We start from the raw sequence: 24,078 nt of genomic DNA on the forward strand, positions 1-24,078 counted from the left end.
TGGTGTAGGTGCTTCTCTAAAGATTATCTCATGGCATACACCAACCTGATGTATTTGCAGGGTTTGGATGATGCCTCATGGTGTAGGTGCTTCCCGGCAACGTTGAAAGGGATTTCTCAACGTCGGTTTGGTAATTTACCTACCGGATGCATCAACAACTTTAGAACGTTGGCCTACTTGTTCACGTCCAACTTCTCTATGAATATCCCCGCTAAGAAAACAAGCCTTGATCAGGGGGCAATACAGTAAGGAGATAAGGAAAGGGCTCCGGTCATATGTTAGGCGGTTTAACCTGATGAGGATCCAAATCCAAGGGTTTTTTGATGAGGTTGCCTATACTGACTTCTTCAAAGTCCTAAAAGACGGGTCAACTTTTAAGTTTGACCTGGTTAGGAAGAGGGTTTTTACTCTTCACGAGGCATTAATGAAGGCGGAGGCCTACATCCAAGCAATGGACCTTTGCGCTGTTAAATTTACAATGGATTACAAAAGATCAGATAAAAGAGAGTGTCGACCTACCTAGCCGGCCAAAAGGGAGGAAAAGAAGCGGAAAGAGGTCTGGGCGGCAGAGCCACCCGGACAACAATTCCAAAAGAGAAAGAGGTCGGATCCGTATGTTCCAAAATACGAATTCACCAAGGATTGCGCATCCATTCTCAAGGAAGTTAAAAACCGGTTGAATCTTGAAAAACCGGTACCAATGAAGTGTCCCGTGAGCAGCCGAGATAAGAGCAAATATTTCCTGTTCCATGAAGAAATAGGCCATGATATTGAGGGTTGTTTTAGCCTCAGGCGGCTGTTTGAACGTCTTGCTGATAAAGGGGCTCTAAAATCCTATTTATCCAAATTAAAGGGTGCTCCCAACCAGGCCAAAGGGCCACCTCCAAAGACACCGACAAATCAATCAAATACGGATGAGAATACCATCCTAACCATAGCCGGTAGATTTGCAGGAGGCGGGCCTACCATCCGGCGCACTAAGGATAACATTAGGAAGTTGGTCAACTTAGTGGATGAGGGCCAGTCGTCTAAAAATTCATTCCCGGAGGTCCATATCTCCGAAAAGGATAGAGAAGAGTTCAGGCGGCCTCACGATGACCCAATAGTCATCGAATGTAAAATCGCCAATCAACCAGTTGGCCGGATCTTAATTGATACCGGGAGCTCATCCGATCTCATAAGCTACCGATGCTTGGAAAAACTCACATATAAGCCAAGTAGCATGTATCCGGCCCTATATCCTCTTGTTGGTTTTGGGGGAGGAGTAGTAAATCTGGTGGGAATGGTTGACCTACCCATCCGGTTTGGAGAGAAGGGGGAGGCCCGGCACATGGTCGTCAAATTTCTTGTTGTAGGGGAACTGACTGCCTACAACCTGATCATTGGCCGCCCAACCCTTAACATTTCAAAGGCTGTGATCATCCCGTCTCTAATGTTGATTTAACTTGAGAGGGATGATGGCACAGTTGGCTCCTTGAGTGGGAACCAGAAGACGGCGAGAGAGTGTTACCTCTCGGACGTCAAACCCACATTGGTCACAGACGGTCAAAACAAGGAATTTGTTGAACTTGACGAGTGTGATCAAGAATTACCGGCTAATAAGGCAGCCGGTAAAAAGAGAAAGGCGGACCAGCTACTGGCCCCCGTCAAAGAGAAGCAATATCAATCACTGTCAGGGGAGAGCTCAGACGACCCCCGCCCCCAGCCGGCAGGGGAAATCATTGACATTATCCTAGAAGAAAGCCGGCCAGACAGAACCGTCAAAGTTGGGACAGTTGCATTTGACAACTTGGGAATCGATCGGCTCCGATTGCTGAGAGAATTTAAAGATGTGTTTTCCTTTGAAGTATAAGAAATGCCGGGAGTGTGTCCGAACCTTGCTGTTCATAAACTCGCCATGGACCCTAAGAAAAAGCCGGTCAGGCAAAAGAAAAGGAACCATGGCGAGGAAAGGTCTGAGGCGGCGGCAGCCGAGGTCAAGAAACTCTTAGATGCCGGGTTCATTCGGCAATGCTTCTACCCGGATTGGGTAGCCAATGTTGTCCTTGTGAAAAAGCCGAATGGTACCTGGCGGATGTTTGTAGATTACACAGACTTAAACAAAGCTTGTCCGAAAGATAGTTACCCGCTTCCAAAGATCGACCACCTGGTCGACTCTATAGCCGGTCATGCTCTGATGAGTTTTATGGATGCCTATTCCAGCTTCCATCAGATACCCTTTTGGAAGAAAGATCAAGAAAAGACGACTTTCGTCACAGACCAAGGGTTATATTGTTACACGGTGATGTCGTTTGGGTTGAAGAATGTGCCTGCTACCTTCCAACGAATGATAAACTCGGTCTTTTATGATCAGATTGGGAGAAATTTAGAGGCATACATTGATGACATGATAGTCAAGTCCAAGGTACAGGCGGATCATCTAGCAGACCTCCGAGAAACCTTCACCACCCTCAGGCGGCATAAAGTCATGCTTGACCCAAAAAAGTGCGCCTTTGGTGTTGAGTTAGGGAAGTTTCTCGGATTTTTGATTGACCAGAGAGGCATAGAGGCCAATCCAGACCATGCGGCAAAATAGAGATCCTAATAAAAACACCAACCGGTTTTTGCAGCAAAGCATTGCGCACGGTTAGGTATTCCGGATAAATACATTTAAAAGAATGATCTTACTCCAAGTATAATATGGGTTAGGACAACCAGGCCTTATTCAAAGGATACCCAGACAGTTATGCCACCCATCCGGTTGCCTATGAAACGGTTGCTTGTTTACCAGTGAAGTAAACAAACAACCATTTCAGGGGCATTTTTATTGTACCAGCCGGTATATTGTAGATCAATGATCATTACCTATCCGGCTGCTTCTGAAACCGGCTGCCTATGAAACGGCTGCTTGTTTACCGTTGGTGTAAAACATTTAGCCATTTCAGGGGGCATTTAGTTATATCAGCCGGTATATTAAGACATCTATGTTTATTATCCCATCCGGCTGAAAATAGCACGGCTGCTCGTTTCCCGTTGATAAATAAACAGTCATTCTATTTGAGTTTTGTTGTATTAGCCATAGGAGATAGATGTGTAGTTTGATACATTATCCGGCAGAAAATAGGACGGCTGCTTGTTTACCGTTAGAATAAACAAACAGCCACTCTATTTGCATTATGTTGTATCAGCTGGAATAAGAACAGACAAATACTTGTAAAAATAGTGCAAAAAATTAATAATGGTGCAAGTATATGTGTTTTGGGGTTTTTTGATGTCCTGCGGGAGAGTTACAATTCTGAGACTGGAACCGGACGCCTGTACCTGCAAAACAAACGGATGCTCCGGACGATTGGAGATCCGCCTCCGACGGTCAAGTTAGTACTTGATTAAGGAGTAATTAATGCGGAAAATAAAAGTAATTTGGTCTCTCTAGGTGAGAGTGTTAAATGGGCGTAATCCCCCTTAATGAGGATTAATGGGCATATTTATATGCCTTGGGATGTGTGCCAATACTAGGTTTAGGTTAAACCTAAGGCTGACTGGGCCTCCCACAATGATTGGGCCTTGCTGGCCGGTTTTCCCATTTGGCATGGGTGGACACATGTCACATTGTAATTGGTCCAAGGAGGACGAATCTCTTGATGACACGTGGCAGGCTCCTATTGGCTCACATGAAGGACACGTGGCGCAACCTGGCCCACGTGTCGGATGCTGATTGGTGGATAAAAATCCCCTAATCATTTGCCCCTCACAGGTGTCGCACCGTGACAGGCGACGACCTGCTACAGATGTCACTTGGCGAAAGGCCGAGAGATTCTCCCGCCCAAATTTTGAATTTTGGAAGTGACCCTTCGCCTTCTCACTTTGCCTATATAAGGGTGTGTTGACTTCAGTCATTTTCACACTTGAGAACTTTTTAGAGAGAACATTCGGACCCCTGAACTTGCTCTGACATTTTGGACTCTTTCTGCCTACCGCCTGCTCTGACAAGCCGACTACAAAGGATTTCCAGAACTCCGCCAACTTCACTCGTTTAGGTAACCGTCGGTTCTCTTACTCTTAATTTTCTCTTTATTTTATTCTTTTTGAAATGGCACCACGGAAGCACACGACACGACCTAGGTTAGTGATCAGCCGGTCACCGGGGACGGCTGAATCTAGGACTAGGAGTGCCGCCTGCCCTTTTCCGGACCCATCTTTGCCCTTTATACAAAGTCCGACTGTCTCTGTGTCTATGCAGAACATGATGGCCAGAACAAAAAGAACTGCTAGGATCTCGAACTCAGACGGCTCCTCCCACAGGTTGCCGATTAGTGAAACATCTGACTAGGCGCCAGATGTGGAAGTGAACCAAAGCGGCTTGAAAGCCGACAGTTCTGAGGGAGGGGTCAAAGTGACCCCTTCCCATTTTACATTTGACAAGTCTACATTCTCTCCTGCTCCTTTCGAAGGAGAGAAGGCGGGCCCCTCTGGGAGAGGGGAGGAGTCGTCCTCTTTGGACTCGCCAGAGGACGAATCCGAGTCTAGTTCTTCTGGTTATGCCTCTTTGGACACGGAAGAGAAAAATAGCCGCCTACAAGAGGCGAGGCTTTCTCACGCAGTTGAGAAGGGGGACAATTAGGCGGAGCCATCCGCCTCTTACCGAGAGCAAAATACCCCTTACTACTGCACTGTCCCACGGGGCCGGATCACGGCCATGCAAGAGAGAGTGGGGAGCTTTATTGCGAACCACACAATGGGCCCCGACTTTTTAGTTTTCGTGCCGGATCCAGAAGACACAGTCGTCTGGCCGGCTGGTACTAGTTATGATAGCGCCTGCTTTGGCTGCTACGAGGCGGCCATCTGGGCTGGGCTGTGCTTCCCACTACATCCGGTTATTCAGCGGATCTTGGATGGGTATGAGTTGGGGTTATGGCAGTTAGCCCCAAACTCCTGGGTCAACGTACTCGGCTATGTGGCCGGGTGCGAACTGCATGGGGTGAAGCTAAACTTCGAGGCTTTCGCCCACATGAACTACCTCAGCCGGACCCCTAAGGCAGGCGGTACAGGCTGGTATCAATTGACGAGCCACAGAGGCTACCTCATGACAAGAGGTAAAGAAAACAAGTGGAAGGGTTGGCGAAGCACCTTCCTTATCATTGAAAGTTCAGACACAGAGCTGAACAAGCGCTTCAACAGGTGGAATAGGAATCCGCCTCTTCTTGCAGGCGGCCGCAGCATGCCGCCTGTTCCCCCCAAAGCTAAGAAAGAGATCCTGGATAAAGGACTCTTTAAATTAGAGTCGAGGGTCGACTCTACTACAGGGGTACGAGAGCAAGTACCCCTGCACTGCGTCTCGAGCTTCAAATGGCTCTATGACGAGTACTTTTTGGCCGCCTGTGGCCTCAGCAGTCGGTGCTCAAGAGGTAGCCGGCCTGTCGAATACTCTGTTTTTCCATGCATTACTGTTATGACTTTTTATTAACTTTGCTATTTGTTCTTGCAGCGGACGCCATGAGCAAAATTACCGCCTCCAAGACTGCGGCGGCAATGTTGCGAGCCTTCATCATGCAACAATCCTCAACCGACTCCCCCAACAAGGGGGCGCCCTTGGTGAGCTCCGAACCTGGTACTCCAAGAGCCTCTTCTTCCCAACAGACGGACTCCAAGACCCGGAGGACGATTGTTTCGAGCCCTCCTGGTACTGCTAGGAAACATGCGGCGGCTGAGAAACAGTCGTCCACTCCTTCTAAAACTCCAATCGGGCCGCCTAGAAGTATGAAGCTGTCCTTGTGAATTTAGACTTGCTCCTTTCTTTACAAGGTCTAACTCGTTTGTTTATGCTTGATGCAGCCGACCCTCAGGAGCCAGACTTGGTCAAGGTGGCCAAGTCTATGATCAAAGTCGTCCCTCCGGCTGAGAGGGAGGCGGTCAGGGGTGTCGGCACCCTTGACCTAGACGGGATTGCAGGGGTCCTTGCTGAGGTATACTTAGCATATTTTTTGTTATTTAAATTCCAGTACGCCTGTTTTTTCTTTGAAAACTGACGCCTGTTCCCATTTACTTAGGCCCTGCTCCGAGTGAATGGTCTTCGCAAGCCGCTTGACAGGAAGAACAAAGAGGTAAAGGCTGCAAAAGCTATGGCCGCCTCTGACTGTGATAAGGCAATGTTTCAAATTGCCCAAAATGAGGTTTTGACAATTGATATTCTTTATTATCAGGCGCAGGCTACTTCTGCTATCCGAGCTCAGTTAGAGGCGGCCCAGAAGAAAAATAATGAGCTAGAGGCGACCATCAACAATCTCAAGGCCGAGCTGAGACCTCTTCGCCAAAAAATGTCCTCATACGACACCTTGGAGAAATCCTTGGCACACGTTAAGGAACGCCTGGTGACCCAAGAGAAGAGTCTTACTCAGGAGCTTTCGGCAAAGGCCGAGCAAGAAAAGAAGGAGCTGGTCCGAGAGATGATGGAAGACTCTGCTCAGATCCAGCGCCTGACCTGGGGACGCCTCTTCCCCAATGCCGACTTTTCCTCATGGGAAAAAACGTACCGCTAGTGTTCTGATAGATATAATCAAGAGATCCTGGCGGCTGCTGAGGACGAGGCGTTGGAGGAGGAGGAGCCGGTAGTGGCGCTTGTACCGCTTGGGGTGGATGCATCGAAGAAGGATGCAGCTGAAGCCGAGTCCAGCAAAAAGAGTGCTGACCAGGCGGCAGCTGCTATTATTGAAGATCTGCACGCTTCTTAAGCTTTATTCCTTCTTTTTACGGCCTGCGTGCCGTTTGTTTCTGTTTACCGGGCCAGAGGGCCGGGGTATTGAATATTTTGCCGGTCTTAATGACCGGCTTCTTTTTGTATCTTTTACCCGGCCAAGGGGCCAGGGGTATGAATATTTATGTCGGTCCTTCTGGCCGGCTGTTAATATAACTCAGGCGACCATTATTTTAGGTCGCCTTTTTTCCAAAATGTTTCGAATTTGTTTCGTTTCGAATTTGTTTCGACTTTGTTAAGTATCGAAACTCTGATATTCAATTGCATACTATACCGACTGTATTGCATGGCCGATAGTTGCGGACAGGTACGAGTAGTTAGTCACGCCACCTATGCCCCTGGACGACTGGTTGTCTGTTTCCAGGTTAAGCGATCAGTCGGCCACTTTAAAGACTGGATCCCCTTCAACCAAGCAGGAAGGTGGTTTCCTACCTGGCTTTTTTTTAGGCTAGAGACTCTAGTCGGTCCAGGCCGACTGTTCCCCGCCACATTTAATCTAGTGTGAACAGGCGCTGTATGAACACCTTTTTAGTTTCATACTAAATTTTTAAGGAGTGACAAAGTAAACATGGTTGTTACCTAGTCGCCGAGTGACTGAGTAGTAGAGGTTTCAAGCGGTGGGTACCGGTTGTTCCCCTTTATTCGCCAATGTTTGTTGGCTATTAACTCATAAGATACCGACTGTTCTTATCCCAAGTAGTTCAGTCGGTTGGTTGACACGGATGGTTACTGCGAACACTTGTTTGACCTGATTAGTCAGTTAAGTGAGAGGTATCCTTGTCCGGGAAACGGCTACGTGGTTGTCTGGGTTAGACAGTCGTATAGGTGTCGTGTAATAATTTTATAGAATAATGTTCCACCCAAAAGGGAGCTGCTCTTTGCAACGAATTTCATCCGGATGGATGCCGTCGGACGCCTGCTATAATGTTGGGACAGGTCGAATTAAACTTATATTTGGATCAGTTGGCTTGGCGCCTGGTCTGATCATTTCTGCCATGAGCCTTTGATAGTTCTTGGTGAACTGTGTTATGGGAGAGTAGCCGGTTGTGTGGAACAAGCGGCTTGCCCCTCTTAAGTAAGAATGAAAATTAAACATGGAGAGTAGCCGACTGTTTGTCAGTAGGCATGCCCCTCTTAGTACAAAATTGAATAAAACAGCAAACTTTTATTAAGTAGCCCTCGACTATTTACATCATTCAAAAGAAATATTTCTTAAAATTATCTACATTCCAGGTTCGAGGCAACGGTTGGCCGTCTGGTGTATCCAGACGGTAGGTACCATCCCTGACCTCTTCATAGATTCGGTAGGGTCCTTCCCAGTTGGGAGTTAATTTGCCAGACTCATTAGCCCTACCAACTCCTTCCATTTTTCTAAGTACAAAGTCCCCCACTTTGAGTGGACGCCTGTGTACTTTTTTGTTGTATGATCTGGTCATTCTCAGGCGGTAAATTTCATGGCGCAAGACAGCATTGCCCCTCCTTTCTAGGAGTGAGTCTAATGCCAAGCGCATGGCTTCCCAGTTTGCCTCTTCGTCATATAGCATTACTCGAAGAGTAGGCTCGTAGTGTTCAATTGGAAGAACAGCTTCCGCACCATAAGTTAGGAGGAATGGAGTTTCTCCAGTCGCCCCTTTTTCAGTCGTCCTAATGGCCCAGAGAACATGTGGTAATTCATCCGCCCATAGGCCGCCTGCTCGTTAAATCTTGAGACCGTCTGAGATGATTTTATTAAAGGCTTCTACCTGGCCGTTTGCTTGTGGACGGCCGACTGATGCAAAGTGGTGTGCAATTCCTTGGTCACCCAACCAGCTTTTGAGAACAGGCGTCTCAAATTAGGGACCATTATCAAAAACCATAGACATGGGAACCCCGAACCGAGTGATGATTACATCCTTCGTCTTGATTCCCTTTACAACCTCCGCCTCCACCCATTTAGTGAAGTAGTCGACTGCAACAAGTATGTACCTCCTTCCGCCTGTAGCAGGCGTATAGGGACCCAGAATATCCATGCCCCACTTAGCAAACGGTAGTGGGCTATGAATGGTGGTGAGGTCAGTAGCCGGACGGTGAATTAGTTTGCCAAACCTTTGGCACTTGTCACATTTTTTCACCGCCTACATTGCATCTGCTTCTAAAGTAGGCCAAAAGTAGCCCTGCCACCTTGTCCGTTGAGCAAGCGACCTACCGCCTATATGGGAAGCGCAGTAACCAGAGTAAAGATCGTCTAGTATCTCTCGTCCCTTTTCTGGAGTGACACACTTTAAGTAGGGTTGAAGGTACCCTCTCTTGTGAAGTTCTCCCCTTATCATTTCAAAACTGGCTGCCCGTTTTTTTGAACGCAGGCGCCTGGTGATGATCATACGGCAGGGTACCGTCTGTCAGATATGCCCTTATTGGATCCATCTAGGTTGAGCTTCTGTCTAGGATTCCAATAGGGTCTTCCTCGATGCTTCTCTTTTCCATTACTTCCCAAAAAACAGTTCGAGGAGTATCACAAGAGGCGGATGATGCTAATTTTGAAAGTGCATCCGCCTGGTTGTTTTCTGATCTAGGCACTTGAGTCAGATGAAAATCTTCAAGGGATCCGACTGCTTATCGTACCGCCTGTAAATACTTGATCATGGCCGGATGGGTTGCTTCGTATTCACCATTATACTAACTCACTATCAATTGTGAATCAGAACAAGCGTCTATCTTTCGTGCCCCTGTCGCCTTGCACATGCGGATTTCGGCTAGTAAAGCTTCATATTCTGCCTCATTGTTTGAGGCCTGAAAACTAAAGCGTAGAGCATACTCGTACCTGTCACCCTCTGGTGACTGACATATGACGCCTGCTCCACAACCATTTGAAGTAGAGCTTCCGTCCACATATACCTTCCAGACTTGGTCTGGATCTCGAGAATCAGGGGGACGAGTCATCTCAACAATAAAGTCAACAAAGGCTTGCCCCTTCAGTGCTTTTCTAGGCTCGAAGGTAACTTCGAGGCTCTGTATTTCTATGGCCCATTTGATCATCCGTCCTGACGACTCCATGGTGGTCAGTGGCCGCTTGATAGGTTGATCTGTATACACGACGACTCAACTCGGCATTTTTTTAGTACATGAATGACAAAGTAGATCGGGAGCTGACAGCTGTCTCTTTCAGCAAGAAGAACAGCGCTTAACGCATGATCAGAGACGGCCAGGTACATGTAGAGTACTTCTTTGGGCAAAGGGCTGACCAGCCTCGGCAAGGAATGCAAGTGAACTTTCAATTTCTGGAAGGCCGCCTCAGCATCCGGCCCCCATTCAAACCATGCCTTCTTCTTAATGGCTTGGAAGAAGTATAAGCATTTGTCGCCTGATCGGCTTAGAAATCTTCCCAAGGCCGCCAGACAACCTGTTAACTTCTGAACCTCTCGGACGGTACGAGGCGACTGCATGTCGATGACCGCCTGCACCTTCTCAGGGTTCGCCTCTATTCCTCTCTGATTGATAAGGAATCCGAGAAATTTCCCAAACTCAACTCCAAATACACATTTCTTGGGATTGAGCATGACATGGTGCCGCCTGAGTGTGGCGAAAGTTTCTCGGAGGTCCGACAGATGATCAGAGCAGTCGTCCCAACTTTGACTGTTCGCTCAGGACGTGAGTCGTCTAAGATAAGGTCCGTATGCTCACCAGCCGGCTGAGGGCGGAATTCATCCGACCGCTCCTCTGCCAATGATTGCTATTTTCTGTCTTTTTCTTGCGGCCCCCGTCTGGGCTGCCTTTCTCTTCTTGCCGCCTGCTTCTTGAACATGCGCACTCTCCTTGACATTGTCAAGGTTTGTTTTTCCACCACTTGACCCAGCGGCCATAACAGTGGGCTTGATATCCGAGAGATAGCACTCTCGGGCCATCCTCTGATCTCCCCTTAGGGACCCGACTATTCCATCATCCCTCTCAAACTTGAGCAACATGAGAGATGGAATTATAACAGCCTTGGAATTATTCAGGGTTGGTCGTCCCAGAATCATGTTGTAGGCCGAGAGTTCTTCTACTACCAGGAACCAGACTACCATGTGTCGTCCTTCCCCTTTTTCACCCAGGCGGATGGGTAAACCCACTCGTCCCACTGGGTGGACGACTCCTCCTCCAAACCCTACTAAAGGGTGAGATGCCGGATGTATGCAATCAGTCTGATATTTGAGTTTTGACAGACATTTGCTACTGATAAGATTTGAGGAGCTTCCGGTATCTATAAGGATTCGACCAACTCTCTGGTTGGCCATTTTACATTCAATAACGATAGGGTCGTCATGCGGCCCCTTTACCCCTCCTAGATCTTCTTCAATGATGACAATCTCAGGAAATGAATATTTGGAGGGTCGTTCTTGGTGAAAGGAATTTACGTCTAGCCGCCTGATATTGTCTTTGTTTCCCCTAATAGTGGGGCCGCCTCCTGAGAAGCCGCCTGCAATGGTGTAGACGACTGCATCATTTGTATCAGAGCTGTCGGCCTGTTGACTCTTTTTGGCCGACTGCTTTTTCGAGGAAGTGTTCCCCGTAGATTTCTTGACATAAGAGTCTAGATCGCCTTGTTCAGCCAGGCGGTCCAGATACCGCATGAGACTAATGCATTCGTTGGTGTGATGACCAACATCTTCATGATAATCACAGAATTTTTCTTGGTTCCGGTTGCCTGCAGAACCCTTCATGGGGGCCGGCTTCTCAATTGAGATCCGTCCCTTGTTTTCCTTTAGGATAGCTTGGCTATCCTTGTTAAACGCATACTTTGGGGAGTATAGTTTAAATTCTTTCCTCTTCTTCTGGGCCGGCTGTTTAGAGGAATTAGCCGCCCAGACCTCTTTTCTCTTCTTCTCATCTTTGTTCGACGACTGTTTCTGTCGTCCTTCTCGTTTGTCGAACCTTTTCCCATCCGACTGTTTTCCCGTACTACAAAGATCAGTCGCCTGTATATAGGCTTCCGCTTCAATCAAGGCCTCTTGAAGAGTCGCCACCCTCTTTCGAACTAAATCAAATTTGAATGTCGACCCGTCTTTGGGGCCTCTGAAAAAGTCAGTACAGGCTACCTCATCCGGTAACCCTTGAATCTGTATTCTAATCAAGTTGAACCGCCTGATGTAAGAACGAAGCCCCTCCTTCTCGCCCTTCTGAATCGTTCCTAAATCAAGGGTCGTCTTCTTCGCAGGTATGTTCATAGAAAAGTTGGAGGTGAATAAGTAAGAAAGCGTCCTGAAGTTATTCACACAACCAGTCGGCAGGTTGCCGAACCATTGTAGTGCGATTCCTTTGAGAGTCGCTGGAAAACACTTGCACCAAGTGGGATCATCCAACCCTTGAAGGTACATTAGGTTGGTGAATGCCATCAAATGGTCTTCTGGGTTAGTAGTGCCGCCATAGGCGCCTACTAATACATTTTTCACTTTGGCCGGCTGAGTGGCTTCAGTAATTTCCTTGGAGAAGGCCGACGGCTGTTCCCCAAGTCTAAGCAACCGTAGCTGCCAGTCCATAGGTTGCACATTCTTTGCTGCATGCCCTCCAAATAGAGGTGGCTGCGAAAAATATTGTTGTTGCGGTACAAATGGTAAGTTTGGTATCGCCTGGTCACTATGAAAGCCGGACTGACGGGAGGTACCGCCTGACTGACTCTCATGATGCGACTGAGTATACCTCATCGAGGTGTTGCGTAGACTGTCTTGGAAGTCTGAAGTAGAGGCCGACTCTAACAATCGGTCATTCTTTTTCTGTGTATGTTTTCTTCGACCCGTCCGCCTGAATATGACGAACAGGTTTCCTCTTTCCTGGAGTAGGAAAGCGGTACTTTATGAAATCAAGGACAGGCGGCTCCCACTTCCTAGAGTTAGGATAAGGGGTCGCCTCTCGCCCTTGAACAGGCTTCCTCTTCCCTGAAGTGGAAGGTTTCTTAGCCGACTGCTCCTTGGCCAAAGCAGGCGGCTTCTTGTTGAGCAACTCTTGAATCTCTCCCTTGAAGCCCCTCATGAAGGTCATGAGTTCGTTTCTTGTAATGGGAGCAGACCCATCAGCCGGCTGCTGCTGAACAGGCGGTGCGCCGGCTGGATCACTGAGTCCAGTTTGAAAATCTCCCCGTTCTCTCCTTTCGGTATGACGGGTGCGTCGGGCCCTTACTGTCCCGTCTGAAGCTATGTGAGCTTCAATTTCAAATTCTTCCTCATTATCATGGTCCGACTGAACCTGAGGGTCGTCCAGGGGACGCCTCTCTTCAGGAGTCGGTACAGACGTGGATGCCATCTCAGAAGTACTCTCCCCATAGACGGCGCCAAAATGTTTCGGGGTTTTTTTGATGTCCTGCGAGAGAGTTACAATTCTGAGACTAGAACCGGACGCCTGTACCTGCAAAACAAACGGATGCTCCGGACGATTGGAGATCCGCCTCCGACAGTCAAGTTAGTACTTGATTAAGGAGTAATTAATGCGGAAAATAAAAGTAATTGGGTCTCTCTAGGTGAGAGTGTTAAATGTGCGTAATCCCCCTTAATGAGGATTAATGGGCATATTTATATGCCTTGGGATGCGTGCCAGTACTAGGTTTAGGTTAAACCTAAGGCTGACTGGGCCTCCCACAATGATTGGGCCTTGCTGGCCGGTTTTCCCATTTGGTATGGGTGGACACGTGTCACATTGTAATTGGTCCAAGGAGGACGAATCTCTTGATGACACGTGGCAGGTTCATATTGGCCTACATGAAGGACACGTGGCGAAACTTGGCTGGCCCTCGTGTCGGATGCTGATTGGTGGATAAAAATCCCCTAATCAATATGTAAAAATAAAAACCGACTGAGTTGGCTAGTAGATTAAATTTTTAAAAAAATATTAACCGGACCCATGTCCGGGAAAAGTACATAGAAACTACACGGCACGCAGGCCGGTAAAAGAAGAATAATGTTCATGTTAAAAGGAGATTATTTATGATTGTTGTTGCTGCTGAGATTGCTGAGTTTGTTCCGGCTGCTGAGTTTGCGCTGATGGGACTTCAGCCGACTGCACAACGATTGTTTCTGGCTGGTTTTCAGTTTGGGTCTCCTAATGCATCTCATCCGGCTGGCTCTCCGTATTCCGTTCGACCCACTCCTCAAAAGGGGGAGGAGGGTCAGAACCGAGTACCCTAGCCTCGTATACTTCAGAAGCATACATGTACCGGAGATTGAAGTACTCGAACTCATAGTCTGGATGAATGAGACTCTAAGCCAGCTTCATGCGCTCTTCGCAGTCGGCCTCATTCTCTTCTATCAGGCGAACTTGTTCCTTTTCCAGCTTTTCTTAATGAGCCGCCTGATTCGAAGCAAGCTCATCCTTCAGCTGGCTGACGTCCTTGCGAAGATCAGCATTTTCTTTATCAGCATTTTCCAGAGCATTAAGATCAGTTTGCAGGTCTTTGACCTTCAACTCAAGCTCATCAACTCTCTTCATTGCAGCCTCCCCAGCTGCAACTGCTTGCCTTAGCGCTTCCTCCTGTTCCAACGCCTTTTGTTTAGTTTCCAAATCAAATGAAATGGCATTGAATTGGCAGACGTCAATTAGCTCAGATGCGCGTCTCTGAGCGTCTCTTACCTCCTCCTGCTTTTTACGCAAGGGGACATTAAGCCCATCCACTCTCAGCATCACCTGTGATATTAGCCGGGAAGAGTGTTAGGAAAATCATGACAAAATGTTTGCATCTGGTAAATAAAGAACATTGCTCAAGCATAGGTCATCCGGTTTAATTACCTCAGCAAGGAGAGAAGTGATTCGATCAAGATTGACCGTGTGCACAGCCGGCACAGCCTCTTTTTCAGACCGGGTGAGAGCCCGGACCATCCTCTTAGCATATTGTTGATAATTGGGACGGCTAGAGGAGATATCTGCAATCATAGAATCATCTGTAAGATGCTGGGCATACGCACCGCCTATACTCAGGCGGCATCCAGGAGAATCCCCGGATTGGCTTGCTTGGGTTTTGACTCTCATATGCCCAAGCGGCCAGGGGGGGTCAAAGGAAGAGGTTTTACCTTTTTCGGACTGTGGGGTCAAAGCCCCCCCCCCCCCCAACCGCATTTGAGTCCGTACTCGTCAGAGTACGAACAACCGACCTTATTTCTTCCACCACCATTTCGAAGTGGGGAATGGATTTTCAACTCTTCCCTGCTGTAGTAGGCCTGTCCTTGTCAGCCTTTTTCTGTGAGCCAGAAGCAGCCGGGGCAGCCACTTTTGGTGCCTTAGAAGCCGGCTGAGGAATGTTTCCAACCGGTCTTTTGTGCATACTCGCTAAAGAGCGAGGCATGACTTGGCTCCCAGCCTGAAAGCAGTCAAGTATATTACATTCGGTTAAAAATCATTTAACAAGTATAATACATCCGACAAAGAAAGAATAAGCAATGTAAAGAAAATGGCTAAGGTAGACTACCCCAGCCTTCTTTTCTTCAATCTGCTTCTTCCTTAGAAGAAGGGCAGATGTAGCAGGTGTCTTCTCCGGAGGCACCATTCCTTTAGCTACTTCTGCAAAGAGGAAAAATACAGGGTTAAAAATCTGATAAACATATGCATCCGGTAAATATTTGGTCATGCGGCAACCTACCCTTAGTAAACATAGTGCTAAGATTACAAAGAGACAAGAACCACTCGTCCTTAAACCAATCCGGATGGGGAACCCAGAATTTAGGAGCTATAATTTCACCCCATCATCCAGCCGGGCTGTTGTCTTGAGAAAGAGGCCCTTTTCCATTATCTGGTCCCAAGCCTCAGCCAGCACTTTTGGGAGAGCACATTTCCTACCCAGCAAAGCCGGATGCTTATTTATCTACGCAGCCGGTGATTAAGTTGGGGGGATGGGGAAGAGACGACATAAAACTTGCTCTTCCAGTTACTCCATTTGGACGGCTTGTCCAAAGTCATTATATATTCCGGGAGCGTAGTGAAAGTATACAACGCATTCCACCCACCCGGCGCTCTGCTGAGACAGTGCATGTGCGCAAAAGCTTCCCAGCTTGGCCTAACATCCTGCAACTCGCAGGCGGCAATATATCCAAGAATGTTGACCCATGAATTGGGGGTCAAATTCCATACACCCAAGTCATACCCCCTTAGTTTGGCTTTTATGCAGTGATGGAGGGGGAACCGCAGGCCGGCTGTGAATGCCGCCTCGTAGAAGACGAAATAGTTGTCGGCATTGTCCACGTCGTCGGTCCAAATGACGCTTTCCTTTACAGGCGGGACAACCACTTCCCATTTCTCCCCAATCGGCTTCTTCTCTAAAAACCAGGGAGTGTGACGGTTAAAGTGACCACATCCCTGGCGGACATAGTCATATCGGTTGGATCCCCCTTAGCCGGCCATTTATAGGCTTCCTCGTCAATAGGGGCAGCCTATTCAGAAGACTCTTCATCAGAGCCGGACTCTTCATCACCGGATACCTCACCGGATTCTTCGGCATTAGAGCCAGAACTACCCAAGATGCTATCACCCGATGTGCTGGGTACACCTGGGAAATCTTGCGGAGTATCCTCATTTGGAACTCTCTCAGACAGTTCCGCCGTCTGCTCTTCATTTAAAGGGACAACCGGATCAATGGCTGCATCATCGGACTTGTAATCAGGATTAACTGCCGTCCATCTAGTCCGGGACATTCTGTCCTGCACATGAACAGAAACGGTCGGATTCGAAGAAGGTGAAGGTTGACCCAAGCACCCCCAGACGGTAGTCCCAGTCCTAGACTCAGCCGTCCCTGGTGACCGGCTGACCACTGTCGTAGGCTGTGTCGTTTTTATATTGGTGGAGTCCATACCCTAACTCTATATGCACAGCCGGAAAATAAAGGGAAATGAATTACAAAGGGTACATACGGTACCTTAGAATGTGAAGCTTGGTATATGAAAATTGGCTTGAAGTCACCTCAGGCGGAGAACTCCACGAATTTGTTTAAAGCTAAAAAAAGACAAAATACAGGTTAACTTGTTTGTCATTAGCTCATCCAAAAACACCACAAACGGCACTTACCACTTGTGGTTGTTTAGAACTAGCTAGATGAAATTATATGGTTCACTCAAAGATACCCCAGACGGTATTCAGTGAGCTGGGTCAGAAGTACCCCAGACGGTGTAAGACCAGATGGGGGGTTTTTTGACAAACATTTGTAAAAACTAGCTAGATAATTGTAAAGTTCACTAAATAAATACCCCAGATGGTATTTAGTGAGCTGGGTCAGAAGTACCCCAAACGGTGTAAGACCGGATGGGGGGTTTTGTAATGAGCATTTGTAAAAATTGCTAAATCATTTGTAAGGCTCACTCCATGATACCCCAGACGGTGTTAGACCGGATGGGGGCTATAGGAATCTTGTAAAAACAAAAAAAAAAAAAAAAAAAAAAAAAAAAGAAAAAAAAAAAACCCATCCGGTATAGATACCGGATGTAGGTGCTGCAAGAAATGTTAAGGTCATTCAAACACCTCCCAAACGGTAAAATACCGAGTGAGGGTATAGTAAGACCTGTTTCAAAGAAGCATGTTCAAAGAAAGACCCAAACGGTGAGTCATCAGATGGGGGTGCATTGAACGCAAATAAAAATTTGAAACTAAGGTCATGAAAAAACCGGAATGATGACCAAACCGGCATTAAACTTGTTGGGGGTTGGAAATCATTTGGTAAAAACTCAGAAGTACCCCAGGCGGTGTTCCACCGGATGGAGGTGCTTTAAAAGCCATGTTATTTAAAAGGGTGTTCTATTCTAAACTTGGAAATGGGTCAAAGACCCCCAGGCGGCTCACCACCCGGATGGGAAAACATTCAAGAGTCCTCAAAAAGAAAGAAGTAAAAGTGAAGGAAGAAAGGGATCCGGTACCTTAGAGAAATTTTAGAAAAACTACTCAACCGGTAGCCGGATGTACTTGATCTCAAAGCGCCGGATGCAAGAAAACTTGAAGCAAAATTAGCAGTCGGTATCAGAGCTCTCTCAGAAATTTTTTGAAAATTATATAAAGTGTGGAGGAGAGAGGGCATGCCTCCTATTTATAGGAGAGGGGCAGAAGGCGAAACGGTTCCTTCTGCCCTAAAAACTAGAAATTTGAAAAAAGGAGGGAAGAAGACGAACCGTCTCCTCCCATGCGTCTGACACCTGTCACAGGTGACACGTGGACATGCCACGTCACACCTGTGAGGGGCAGATGTTTAGGGTAAAAATTACCCTAGACACGTGGCCCTGTAATAGCTTGTCACGTGTCAACATATCAAAGGTTAGTAAACATGCTAATCAGCCTGTGACACGTGTCCACCCCTTATTTGGCAAACAGAGGCTCAATCCCTCTGTGACACGTGTCCTTGTACCCTAATTGAGGTACAGTTCTCCCCTACTATAAATAGAAGGGGTAGACCTCATTTATTAGATCGACAAAAAATTCCAACATCCAACCAAACACAAAACTCATTGCAAACGCTCTCCAATTAAGAAGCATTTATTGTTCTTATTTCCTCTTCAGAAAGATTCTAACTTAATCTTCGGAGGCGGAACTCCCACCCCCAGCCGGAGTCTCCGTTATTTGTGCAGGTACAGGCGAAGGAAGGAGCATACTAGGAAATTGTAACTCTCCCGTAGAACACATAAAAAACCCCCAAATACCAGGCGTCAGCCCGGATCTAGCTGTCCACAACTTAGTTGTTAATCCCAAAATAAAGTCGGTTAGGCAAAAGAAAAGGGATCATGGCGAGGAGAGGTCTTAGGCGGCAGCCGCTGAGGTCAAAAAGCTCTTAGATGCTGAATTCATTTGGCAATGCTATTACCCGGATTGGGTAGCAAATGTTGTTCTTGGCAAGAAGCCGAATGGTACCTTGCGGATGTGTGTAGATTACACAGATCTGAACAAGGAATGATCAAGGATAGCTACCCACTTCCTAAGATTGACAGCCTGGTTGACACTACAGCCGGCAATTCCTTGATGAGATTTATGGATGCCTACTTAGGCTTCCATCAGATCCCCCTATGGAAGAAGGATCAAGAGAAGACGACATTTGTCACTAATCAGGGGTCGTACTGCTACATGGTGATGCCGTTTGGGTTGAAGAATGCGCCTGCTACCTTCCAACGAATGATTAACACAGTTTTTATCCATCAAACCGGATGGAACGTAGAGGCGTATATTGATGACATCACTACTACATTTTTTATCTATTGCAACCCCCAAATCCGTTGCATTAGGCGTCAAAATCCGTGGCATTAGGCCTAATGCAACGGCCATGTACCGTGGCATCTGATGGCGTTGCAGTAGGTCTAACGCAACGGCTTATGACACCTAATACCACGGCACCACTAATCCATGGCAATAGACCAATACCTGTTGCAACGGCATAACTTATCCGTGGCAATAGAGTACTGACTAATAATTATGATGAAATTGAACTTATTGCAACGGATGAAGCTAATTAATACAATGATAGGAGTACGTATCTACTGCAACGGATTGACCTTTTTTTTTTGGTGGGATGGAATGGTAATATAATATATTTATAATTAGTTAGTACAAATCTAAATATACTAACAGAAACAAAATAAAGTATCATTTATATATAATAATTATAATGCGAAATACGTACATTACAAAATATTACTCGCTTGTTTTTGGTATTACATACCCTACTAATAAAAAATAAAAGTTATATAAAGCATTTAATCGTCAAAAATACAAATTGTCAACATATATATATATATATATAAGCCGAAATTTCCAAATCTTCACAAAGCCGGAACTTGAATAAGAGTCGCAAACATATATGCACCATTTGTTAGATGACTAGTCACTATTCTTCCGCTGCATTTAAGTCCTCATGCACCTACACGTAAAATTGAAAAAAATAATAGAAATATAATTAAACTAAATTATAAATTATAATAGACCAAGGCCACAATCAACATGAGAAAAGTTCAAAACGCACAGATGATGGTTGTTTAAAAGATGGCAGCAAAAAAGTTTTTATTTTTTTTTTTTACACAGAAAGGAAAATATTATTAATTCATAGTGGCAGTAGCCACATTACCAAAAGATAAACATTCAGTTTGAAAAATAAAATTGTTTCGGGGTTTTTTGATGTCCTACGGGAGAGTTACAATTCCGAGACTAGAACCGGACGCCTGTACCTGCAAAACAAACGGAGGCTCCGAGTGGTTGGAGCTCCGCCTCTGACGGTCAAGTTAGTACTTGTTTAAGGAGTAATTAATGCGGAAAGAATGTAAAGGTGTTTTCTCTAGGTGAGTAGTAATTGAGTGTAACCCCCCTAATGAGGATTAATGAGGGTATTTATAACCTAGGGAAGCGTGCCAATCCTAGGTTTCGGTTAACTTAGGGCTGATTGGGCTTCCCTTGGAAGTTGGGCCTAGGTGGCCGGTTTTTCCATTTGGCATGGAGGATGCCACGTGTCGTGACATAATGGGTCCATGGTGGACAAATAGGTGCGTGCCACGTGGCAGGCCCTGGCAGGTCCAATTAGAGGTCACTTGCCAGGACCTGATTGGCCCACGTGGCGCATTCTGATTGGTGGGAGCAAAATCCCTTAATCATTTGCCCCTCAAAGGTGGAACGTGACTGGTCACATGTCACTTGTGACAGGTGTCGGCCTGTAACAGGCGACGACATGCTACAAGTGTCGCTTGGTGAGAGGCCGGGAGTTTTTCCCGCTCATTTTTGAATTTAGAGAGTCCTTTCAAATTCCCTTTTCCCCTATATAAGGGCTGGAGGCTTCAAGTTATTTTCACACTTGTGCAATTTTTGTAAGAGAACACTCGGACCCTTGAACTTGCTCTGACAAACTTTTGACTTTGTTTCCTACCGCCTGCTCAGACAAGCCGGCTGATATTTGGATTACTTTCCCAAATCTTCGTCAACTTCTCAATCGTTCAGGTAACCGTCTGTTCTCTTATTCTTTTACATTTCTTTATTTTTTTCTTTGAAATGGTATCTCAGAAGCACGCGACACGACCTAGGTTAGTGATCAACCGGTCACCGGGGACGGCTGAGTCTAGGACTAGGAGAGTCGCCTGCCCTTTTTCGAACAATCTTTTCCCTTTATACAAAGTCCGACTGTCTCTGTGTCTATGCTGCACATAATGGCCAGAACAAAAAGAACAGCTAGGATCACCAATTCGGACGGCTCCTCCTTCTAGGTGCCGATTAGTGAAAAATCAGACCAGACGCCAGATGTTGAAATGAACCAAGGCGGCTTTGCTGCCGATAGCTCTGAGGGAGGGATCAAGGTGGTCCCTTCCCATTTTACCATAGACATGTTCACTCATTCTCTCGCCCCTTCTTAAGGAGAGGAGGCAGGCCCCTCCGGGAGAGGGGAGGAGTCGGACTCTTCCTAGAGCGAGTCTGATTCCAACTTTTCGGATCGCCTTTCTCCTGACTCCGAGGAGAGGCACAACCGCCTACATGAGGCGAGACTCTCCCACACAGTCGAGAAGGGGGACAATTGGGCGGAGCCATCCGCCACTCAAAGAGAGCAGAACACCCCTTACTACTGTACCGTTCCAAAAGGCCGAATCAAGGCCATGTCAGAAAAAAATGGGCAGCTTCATATCGGACCATGTAATCGGTCCTGGATTTTTAGTTTTTGCGCCAGATCCGGAAGACACAGTCGTCTTGTCGGCTGGGACTAGTTATTATAGCGCCTGCTTTGGCTACTATGAGGCAGCCATTAGGGCTGGTCTGCGTTTCCCCTTACATCCGGCTGTTCAACAAATTCTTGACGGATATGAGTTGGGGTTATGGCAGTTAGCCCCAAATTCTTGGTTCAACATCCGTGGCTTTGTAGCCGAATGTGAAATGTATGGGGCGGAGCCGAATTTCGAGGCATTCGCCCACATGAACTATCTCAGCTGGACCCCTAAGGCAGGCGCTACCGGCTGGTTCCAATTGACGAGCCATAGAGGCTTCCTCATGACAAGAGGTAAAGAGAACAAATGGAAGGATTGGAGAAGCACCTTCTTTATCATTGAAAGTCCAGACAAAGTGCTGAACGAACGCTTCAATAGGTGGAACAGGGACCCGCCTCTTCTAGCAGGCGGTCGCAGCATGCCGCCTGTCCCTTTCAAAGCCAAAAAAGAGATCCTAGACCGAGGACTCTTTAAAGTATAGACCAGGGCCAACTCTACTACAGGGGTACGAGAGCAAGTACCCCTGAACTGTGTCCCAAGTTACAAATGGCACTATGATGAGTACTTCCTGGCCGCTTGTGGCCTTAGCAGTCGGTGCTCTAGAGGTAGCCGACCTGTTGAATACGTGCTCTTGTTAAAGTATTTTTGAACTTTTCTAACTTTCACGTTTCTTTATGCAGCTGAAGCCATGAGCAAAATAACCGCCTCCAAAACAGCGGCTGCTCTGCTGCGAGCATCCGTCATATAACAACACTCATCAGCTGATTCTCCCACCAAGGAGACGCCCTTAGTGAGTTCCCAACAATTATTTTATTTTATTTTATTTTTTTTTAAAAAGGTTGGGTTTATACAAATATTAACCATTTGTCTTTTTGCAGACGGGAACACCAAGAGCTTCCTGATGTGGATTTAAACCCCTTAACTTAATAAAGAATCTAAAATCACACAAGTAACACAAGCCCTTCGAATTTCCTAAGAAAATCGAACAACTTAAGAATAACGAACCGGATATGACTTTGAAAACGACCACTCCTGGAACGAATTCAACGCCTCTCAAATTACCTAGACCACTCCTGGAACTAAGTACTTTGATGAACAAAACTTAGACTACTCCTAGAACTAAGAATTGAACGTTCTAATTATCAAAACAACTCCTTGAATTGAAAACTAGCAAAAGAATTTGTAAGCAATTAAGCAAAACAAACAATAAACTTGTATTGAATTTTCTGGTTTTGGTTGTGTATACAAAGCCACGAAAAATCCCTTATTTATAGACTAAACTAACTATTCCTAAGTCTATTCGAACTAGGAAAAAAAAACCCTAGCCTTGATCCCCAAGTATCCTAGATAGAATAGGAAAACCAATTCTAATGGAACTAGGAAACTAGTAATAAGACTAGTTCTAATTAAACTAAAACTTCTTAAAACAATTCCTAATTGACTTAGAAATTATTTTAAACTAAAATAACAGAAATTAAGAAGATTCCTAATTGCTTAAACCAAGAAAAACCCTTTCAAGTGAAAGGTAAAAACTTGCAAGCAAAAACTCTAGAAAAAACTAAGTTAGGAAAATCTTTCTTTTCGTACTGCCGCCGAACCACCGTCTCACGCGCCGCCATCATCGACACGCGCCCCACCGCCGTGTAGCTGGACTCAGGCCGGAGCTAGGGAGCAGGCGCGTGGCACCCAGATCGGCGCGTCGCCGCCGCTGCCGTCGTCGGAACCCAACTGGACCTTGACTTCTTCTTCAATGGCTGCGCATGTTAACCATTCTTGATTCTTTACTCCAAGCTCAAACCCTATTGGCCTTAAAACCAATATGATTGGCTCTTCAAAAGAATTTCCCTCTTGATCCACATCATTCTCCCCCTCTTCAAAAGAATTTGTCCTCAAATTCGCATCATCCATGTAAGGAGAACAATTCCATGAAACCATCCAAATTCGACGAATACAAGCCAAAAGAACTATTACCTCAACGCTAGCAATTTTAAGCAATGTAACAACATCACCACGAGCAAGGCAATATTTTAGAAACAACCAATTCTCAATTTGGTCCTTGGTCTTCGAAGTTGACCATAAGAACACTTTAGGCTTCATGATATTTTTCTCATGTATGACTAACAATTTCTTCTCTTTATGCATGCGTAATGAATCCACCACTTCTAAAGAAACCATTAAATTATTATCTTGATTCACGAATGGCTCCTCAATAGTATCAAAAAACTTTTCCGACACCACCATTGGTAGATCATTATGAATAATCTGATCTTGAACAACGTCACACACAATTGGAACATCAATTGTTTCACTCACCTTTTCTTCGAGCTCTTTAGCACCTACATGTTCCTCTTCCTTATCCTTTTGACAATCTTCCTCCATCTCTTTAACTTTAACGCGGCATGGAATAATAGTTAAAGGAATAAGTTTGAACCTCTTGTTTCCCACCTTGACCGAATATGTGTTGGCCACACCATCATGTTTAACATGTCGATCAAATTGCCATGGTCTTCCTAAAAGAACGTGACAAGCACTCATAGGAATCACATCGCACCATAATTCTTCCTTGTAATTGCCAATGGAGAAATTCACCAAAGCTTGTTGTTCTACATGAAAACCCATAGAATTATCTAGCCAACCCAACTTATATGGTTTTTCATGATCTCTTGTAGGAAGTTGGAGTTTAGTAACCATCTCTGTAGACGCTACATTGGT

The sequence above is a fragment of the Chenopodium quinoa genome, unplaced genomic scaffold (genome assembly GCF_001683475.1).
Source record: "Chenopodium quinoa cultivar QQ74 unplaced genomic scaffold, ASM168347v1, whole genome shotgun sequence".
Taxonomy (NCBI): Eukaryota; Viridiplantae; Streptophyta; class Magnoliopsida; order Caryophyllales; family Amaranthaceae; genus Chenopodium; species Chenopodium quinoa.